Here is an 8,541-nt window from a genome sequence, read left to right as displayed (position 1 = left end):
CCCACTATGGCAGGTTGGTACTTACATAGGGCAGAGCTAATCATGTCTCTCTTCACAGGGCTTGCTAGGCCTCTAACTTTCCAAGATACAGTCGGAACATCTGCCATTAGGTGCTGTGTTGGGTAACATGCACACTGATCTGTGCGTGAGGGCAATATCATCCACACCAGAATGAAAACTGCGGTGTTTCCCTGAGGACTTTGTGTATACAAAGACATCAGAGGAATGCGTGAGGTATCAAATTCAAGACTTCTTTGGAAAGAAAAAGAAAAACTCAACAGTAAATAACATAGGCACAATGGTGATCTCCAACTGCAAACAGAGGTAGGTACCGTCTTGGCACTATCCCATGTCTTCTGGGAAATCGTAACTTGCCTTCTGTCTACTAGGACCCCTCATAAGTTCCCCCCAGTCATCCTCCTGAGATTGAGTATGTTATAATAACAGCTTCCGCAAACACATTTTCAAAAAACATGCTGGGAGCATATTCTTGAAACAAGCAGTATCAAAACATCCCCGACAGAGGTAAACATGCTTCAAGCTTAACGGTGATATTGCTGTGCCGAATGGTGAAAATCAGGCACCCGCTTTGTGGGTTTTCAGCGACAGTTCGTGGACATCCAGCCATTCCACAGCCTCTCCAGCAGTAGTGAAGAAGTGCACCTGTCCTCTTGCAGTCACTCTGGATAAAGCATGGTGTGGAGTAGATTTTGACATTTTAAACATTGTTTAACTTCAATTAATTTTGCTTGTTTAGCTTGGAGCTTGGGAGAGAAATCGGGATAAAAGGAGATCCGCGCTCCAATGTATTGTATGTTGTGTCGATTTTTCGCCAATATCAGTGTCAGGATCTGGACAACTTGCCACAATTGATGGAACCATGAATTCTGTGCTCTACCAGAAAATCCTGAAGAAGAATGTCTGGCCATCAGTTTGTGACCTTAAGCTCAAGCACACTTGGGTTATGCAGCATCACAATGATCCAAAACACACCAGCAATTCCAACTGTGAATGGTTAAAAAAAATCAAAATAAAGGTCTAGGAGTGGCCTAGTCAAATTCCAGACTTAAATCCGATTGAGAAGCTGTGGCATGACCTTAAAGAGGTAGTTTATGCTCGATTATTTTTTTAAATTCCGGCACTTCTCATTTAACTTTAATCTTAGGTCCCTTTAATCTTAGGCGAGGGCTTACAGTCACAATTTGAGTTGGCAAAAAGAAGGTTTATTTTGAAATTGTGTAAAGGGCACTTTATGGTTCACGCAACAAAAATGTGGCACTCCATAACTATGTAAAAATTCAGTCATGGTATCAGCTATAGAATTCTTGATCTGATGTTCAATAAAGGAGTCATCTATAACTAATGTAATATTTGGGTGTGACTGGCAGCTAAATTATACTAAGGAGGCAGCACCCCTTCCTTTATGGCACGTTTTAATTATTATATGCTAAAAAGGTTTCTGTATAACATGATTGTCAGATTTGGAGAAAACCCAACTTGTTTTTCTAGGGATTCAACTTCCCCTTTACAAATAAGAAACAACTTGGGTATAAAAGCAACAGGTTCAACTGATTCACAACAGAATTTACTATTCTTTTGAGGTCATTTTGAACTTGCTAACACCAGCCAACAACAATGTCTTCAACTAAAGGTGGATCCCATGGACAGCACGGACACCATGGGCATCATGGACAGCATGATCAGAAATGCCAGGACCGTAAGTAGCATTGTATGCTTATATAATCTTTCAAATAGTGGGAAAACTGACAAGTCCCATGTCACCAGTATAAAATAATAACTTATTTTTTTTAGTATAAGGGATAACTTGTTTAAAGGATAATTAATTAAAAGCCTAAATTGCCATGTCTGTTTCATAGAAATTTTACTTCAACATGTTCAGCTATGTTATGTAAGAATACATTTTAATCAATCACCACAAGCAAGCACATTATTTTCTTCTATAATTTTTTAGTCCTGTTCTTTTGTACCATACAAATATGCTGCTGTAAGTCTAGTCTGAATAATTATCAGAGATTAAATATATAGAAATATTTGCTACTAGACAATTTTATCAAATTAAGCTTTAGTGTTTTCTTTTCAAATAGATTTTTAAACCTTTACAGGTTATATTATTATTAACATTAGTGATCCGAGGGCTAAAAAATAAGTGGAATTATTTACAATGTCCTTATTTTTCTTTTTCAGCATGCAAACCGGTGCAGCAATGTCAGGACCAAACACCAAAGTGCCCTACACCTGGTGAGTTAGTAAACATCAAAAATCATTTAAAAATTTTAATTTTTATGTATTCAGCTGGAATAAATTGCCATTATGTTATTTTGTGAAAATAATTATGTAGAACACATCAGTGGTAAATCATTTTCACTGCAATTACGGCAACATTTAATTATGTGAGCAGCCACTGCTTACTAATTGTATAGTATTACTAAAGGTGCAACATTTTTAGATTTGGATAGAGTGGTGAGGGCTTAAAAACTTTGTCAGGATTTTATTACAGTCTGTGTCCTTAATTTTAAAGAGAATCACTCTCTATAATTATCTTGATCACCATTGTCCCTGGGATTAAAAGTGAGGGTAGATCCACATTTTTTAATTACCTTCAAGACAGGAAGGGAGGGGAAATCTTTCAATGGGGACACTTGTTCCAATGCCATCTGTCTAGAAGTGAATTCCCTTCACAATGGAAAGAGATTTTCTTCACTTACTGTTGAGTATACAGGAAAAGAAGTAAACCTTCCTAAAAAGATTAAGATGGAAAAAAAAAGGCATTACAATTTTGATCTTAGTATCTGGAGAGTCACCGGTCTAAACAAGTGTATAGTGCAAGAGTCCAATCATTTCTGCCTGTGCTCTTGCTCTAGTCTAGATCCATACCTCCCAACTTTCTGAGATGGAAATGAGGGACACCTATTAGAAAAAGTATGTAAGCATGGGACATACCCCCTGCCATGTCACCCTTAAAGGAGAATTGTACATAAAATGATAAGTTTAACCTACAAGTGTTGTTTACTATTCCTTTATATTGGGTTGTGGAATTTACAAACGCAGCAATTTAGAAATTGGATGAAAGGTTTTGCACTGGAAAACACTTTTTGATAGATAAGTAGTCAATTTTATATACGACTTTTTTGCATGGGGGACAGTCCCTTGAAATCAGGGACATTTGGGCGCTATGTAGATCAGTGGCTAACTAGGTAAAAAAGCCAGGGTTGGCATGGCTACTCCGGGTCATCATGCACTTTTTTAAAACATGTCAGCAGTGGCAGCTGTCAATGTCTAGCCTTTTGGAATAACGTTAATATTAAAGTGTACATACATTCAAAACTGACATTTTTGATTTGGAGGGACCACAGTAGAGGGAAGGACCAGCTGGGTTTATTATTTTCTTTAAGATACTGTAACAAGGTGTCGCATCAGAATCTCCAGCATTGCCTCTCAGCTATGACAACTGTAAAGCAAAAAAGGGTGTCACACTTTTTTTGTACATTTTCCATGATGTCAAATCTATTAAATATAATCCAGCTACAAGAATATGATCATCAGGTAATGGGTTCAGTGATGGGGTATAGTTGGGGGAGATACGGAAGTGCCCAAGAGTAACGAGGTATCATTTACTTAACCTGTAAGCTAAAAACATTTTTTCTCTAGTTTTGCTAGCTTTGGACAGAGTGGAAAAGGATCAGAATTCTTCTTAGGTTTTATTGCTATTCCAGGGTCCATTAGAAAATTACCCTCACTTCCTGTCCTACTGAAAGTGTTTTAACTTTTATCCAGACAGGAAGTGAGGGAAAATCTGCAACAGAGACTCAGTCAGAAAAAAATACTCTTCCCCTACTCTACTAAAAAAATAAATCTATATATTTTTGTTTGTGTTGATGTCCCAGATTGCAGTAAAAACTTGAGTGGTTATAACCCTTTCTAAAAATGTTGCTTTAACATGTTCAGGTACAGTATATTAAGTGAGAATATGTTTTAATCAATCACCACCAGAGATCAAACATATAGATATATTTGCTACCAGACACTTTTCTCAAATTCAACTTTTGTGTTTTCTCTTTGAATTGTTCTTTAACATCTTTATATATTATTATTAACAGTATTGATCTAAGGGCTAAAACACACATGGCATCATTAATAATGTCCCTACTTTTCCTTTTCAGAATGCAAACTGGTGCAGCAATGCCCTAAGCCTGGTGAGTCAGTAAACATCAGAAATCATGTACAAATTTAATTTTTATGTATTCATCTGGAATTTATTGCCATTATCCAGACAGGAAGTAAGGGAAAATATGTATTTTTTATTTTTGTCTGTGTTGATGTCCCAGATTTCTCCTTGCATCCCTCTGATAAAATGTTGTCAGAAGGATAGGAAGTGAGAGTAAGTCCCAGAGTCCCAGATTGCAGTAAAAATCTTACAAAGGTTATAACTCTTCTTTACTCTAATCTAATCTCAAAACGAACACAGAATGTTTTGCCAGGCCATACACTATAAAGTCACTGACCCAGAACAAGCATGTAGCCAGTTACATGGTAAAAGTCCCATCCTGCTACTGTGTAGTAAATACAAAATGAGGATGACATATACCTATAGTCAGCAATGGCTTCCCCTAGATTTCCAATTATTACTCAATTCAATCATGCAGAATGAGTTCAAAGACGTGCTTGTTACTAGTTACCCATGTTAAATGCAGCTTATGTAATTTCATTATTAAACATACTCTATCCATGCTTGCAGTGCAGGCACAGCCCTACTGCAAAAGCCAATTTTGTATCCAAAATCTGTTTACTTTCACATTTTGTTTTGCTTCTGTGCTCACCTATGGGCATCACCTGAAATTCTGTAGGTTTATATTTCCTTTCCCTTCTATCACTTCTTGGCCCACCTCCCAGTCTGCTTCCCTATATAACACATGCTCAATGCATGAGCAACTTCCAAGTTTTCTGAGCTCCCGCTTGCTTACTATTACGTGTATTCAGTGCCTGAGTTCCCATGCCCTGGGTATGGGCCTCAGCTTGTTTCGTGGATTCCCTTCTGTTTCCTTTCGTTGTCCTCTGCTTACGGTAGTGGTCTTCCCATCTCAGCTGGGAGTACCAGAGGGCGGCGACCTGGTTCCACCTTGCTGCAAGTTCATCCCCACCATCATGAGCCCTGGTGAAGAAGCAGGCTGGGGTTTAGACTCCACACCCTGGGGAACACCTAGTTCTACAAGGGCTCACTACCACAGAAACCTGACAAATCTATTTAACCTCCCTGGCGGTAATCCCGAGTCTGGCTCGGGTTAGGAATTCACTAGCAGGAGCGGTAACCCCGAGCCAGACTCACGATCGCATCGCTGGATGCAGGGGAGGACACAGTGAGAGTTACTTACCTTGTCCCCTGGATCCAGCGATGTCCTCCGCGCTGTGTGAGCGAGCCGTCCTCCGCTCGATTCACAGTGCCGAATGCCGCCGAGCTCCGTTCCCTGCGACGTTACGGAGCACGGGAGCGGAGAACGGCGGCAAATTCAAAAAAGTAAAAAGACACAAAACACACACAGCACTGTAATCTTACAGATTACAGTACTGTATTAAAAAAAATACACACCCCTTTGTCCCTAGTGGTCTGTGCAGTGCCCTGCATGCACTTTTATATTATAAATACTGTTTTTTCTGCCTGGAATTTGGAGATTGTCCATAGCAACCAAAACGTGTCCCTTTTCAGTGTTTTAGGATTTGATTACATTATTGAATAATTTTTATTATTCTTTATTATATTATAAACTTTATCATACCCGGGATGTCTGCTAGACTCTGGTTTGAAGAGATTTAAGAGCGTTATTCCTAAGAATTACAGGACTACAAAATAAAACGCCAAATTTCCATGCAAAATAATTGTACCGCTTTCAGCACCTAAAACCGGACTGAATCATACCGCCAGGGAGGTTAATTGCCTGGAACTGGGCTTTAGAATAATATGGCCATATACTCCAGATTGCATACAGCCGTTTCAGGCTTGTTGGCCATCACCAGTTCAATGTATGGAAATCATGGCCTCTGTTATTCAGGGCTTGAGGATCAACGAGACAGTATAACTAGACTGTTTATGGTGAAATGTTAACAATTGTATTGGAGTATATTTAGGGATGCCATACTAATTTATAATGTACATGCTGACATGGTTGTTCTAAAAAAAACAGGCAAAATTGAGCACCTATATAATTATTATATGTAAAACAACAAGAGTAACTCGTGTGAATACCAGGATTCTCTCTTAAGTCACAATGTGGGGACTTGTATATATTTTATGTGGTCAGTTAAGAAAACAAATGAATAACACTTTTTCATAATATCATTTTTTGTTTGCACAGATCCTTGCCTCCCCTGCCCTCCTGAGCCATGCCAGACCCAAAAAGGATGTAAAAAATAAAATCTACATGAAAGACTCAAATGAAGCAATGCCAAGCACACAAGTGATTACAAATTGTATGTTGTCTGTGTCTTGATGTTCTGTGTAAGTCTGCATATTCAATAAACTTGGCAAAAACTTAAAAAAAAACATCTTTTGGAAATTATTTCCTAACCTTGGCATTGTTACCCTGTACTAAGATGGTGGATGTACGATACTGGTATTGAGGTCTGGAATGGTAATTTGGCAATTCTAAAATGTGATGGAAATAATAAAACAGACCTACAATATGTTTGGGGTACTTAGATTAAGATATTTACTCCAAAAGTCTTCTGAATAAAAAAAGGCATCAGTTCTTATTGTTTTTCCCAGGGACAACATTATAAATAATGGAGCCCTATACAGCCTGTCTGATAGGCTCCTCTCCCCAGTTTCTCTCCATGCACCACTATCCTGCATCCCCCACTACTCTCTGTGTACACCATTACACCCCACATTCTGCAACCCCTGCATCCCCCACTACCCTGCATTCTACACCCTCTGCATTCTCCACTATCCCAAATTTGCACCCACCACTACCTCGCTGCCCTCCCCACTATTTTCTCTTTACCCATATCAAAACTCAATCTGTACCCCCTGCACTCCACTACCTCACACTCTGTTCTTCCGCGTCCCCCATTATCCCGCACTCTGTAACCCTTTCAACCCCCATTACCTTTATACTATATTCCCCACCAATCCTTATTTTGCACCCCCATTACACCTCACTCTGCACCCCCTATCACCCCCTTGACACATAGTGCCCTCTGCTCAAGGGCACAATTTACAGCTACAAACTTCCTTCAATGAGAGCTTCACATGGACATGCCCCACTGCCTAATGTAAGGGATTCTGCGAGTTGTAGTCTAAGTAGGATGTGGAGTAGGGAAAGGGAGACCAGAGGATGGAAAGATAATAAAGACAGCAGGCCCCATCAGTTCAGAGGGGGTGCTTGGTATGGGATGGCTGCCTATGACCCTTTATCAGCAGCCCAGGCTGTTCCCAAAATCCATTATCATGCACATACATAAGGAGTTGAAGCTGCATTTTATACTCAGTTAAGTTCTACTACCCTTAAATATACAGTAGTACCTTGGATTACGAGCATAATCCGTTCCAGAAGAATGCTTGTAATCCAAAGCACTCATATAGCAAAGTCATAGGAAACAATGAAAAATCTGATAATTTGTTCCAATTTCACTGCTAGTGTATGCAGAGGTGGGGGGGGGGGTGCCAGAGACACTCAGAAACACTCGGAGATGCTCAGAGACCACTCTGGGACACTCGCAGACACTCAAACACTTGCAGACCTTGCAGGCCCTCAGAGACTGACAGAAACCATGAATCAGACTGAAACAAAAGTACAGTTAAATTTCACTTGTTTAATTAAAATAATAAAAAGGTAAACAGAGTAAACGTAGTCAAAACATAGCCAGAGTACTGGAACTGGAGCGGATAGTCAGACAAGCCAAAACGTCAGGGAGCCAGAGATGAGCATAGTAGAACAGCAAGCAGGATCTGGAGCCAGAAGAAATGTCAGCCAAGCAAGTCTTTAACAGGAACACAGGAAAGCATCTCTAGAGATGTGACCAAGGCGAAGGCAGAGATTATCTGGGCTGGATGGTTTAAGTAGGCAGGACTGATGAGCAGGATATCATCAACAGGTGAGCCACTGTGGAGAGAGATGGGAGTTGGCAATTAGCTGAGAGCTGAGCTACCAGCTCAGAAAAGGAAGGGCTGCGCCCAGCCCTAACAGAGACACTCAGGCACTAAGTGTTTCTGAGCGGCTCCAAGTGTCTGAGCATCACAGGCACTCATGCACCTCTGGCCACATGCAGTACTACACACAGCAGAGGCTTGAATCTTGCTCGTCTTGCGTCAGGATTTTTCTTTTTAAAACAGCTCGTAATGCGAGATGCTCATAAACCGCGTTACTCGCAATGCAAGGTTTTACCATAATATGGAATCTGCAAGTTCAAATTTATCGCATCTTACTGAATCAAATAACTTGAAAACCCTATTATAATTAACTGTCATGGATAAACTATTTATCTCCAGTTTGTGAGCTGTTGTAGAAGGGACTATAGATAATTAGA

General features: G+C 39.9%; 1 long non-coding RNA gene across 1 annotated transcript; it reads left to right on the top strand.

The window, feature by feature from the left end:
- Nucleotides 1-1,551: 1,551 nt before the first annotated feature.
- LOC143929853 (uncharacterized) lies at nt 1,552-6,556 on the top strand. The gene is made up of 4 exons (XR_013262605.1): nt 1,552-1,717; nt 2,206-2,259; nt 4,182-4,214; nt 6,369-6,556. It is a non-coding gene; the product is annotated as an uncharacterized LOC143929853 (long non-coding RNA).
- The last annotated feature ends 1,985 nt before the right edge of the window (nt 6,557-8,541 follow it).

Source organism: Lithobates pipiens, unplaced genomic scaffold, assembly GCF_037356315.1.
Source record: "Lithobates pipiens isolate NorthernLeopardFrog02 unplaced genomic scaffold, aLitPip1_a1.2 Scaffold_25, whole genome shotgun sequence".
NCBI lineage: Eukaryota > Metazoa > Chordata > Amphibia > Anura > Ranidae > Lithobates > Lithobates pipiens.
The sequence above is the reverse complement of the archived record's forward strand: the minus strand, read 5'-3'. Positions and strand labels throughout refer to the sequence as shown.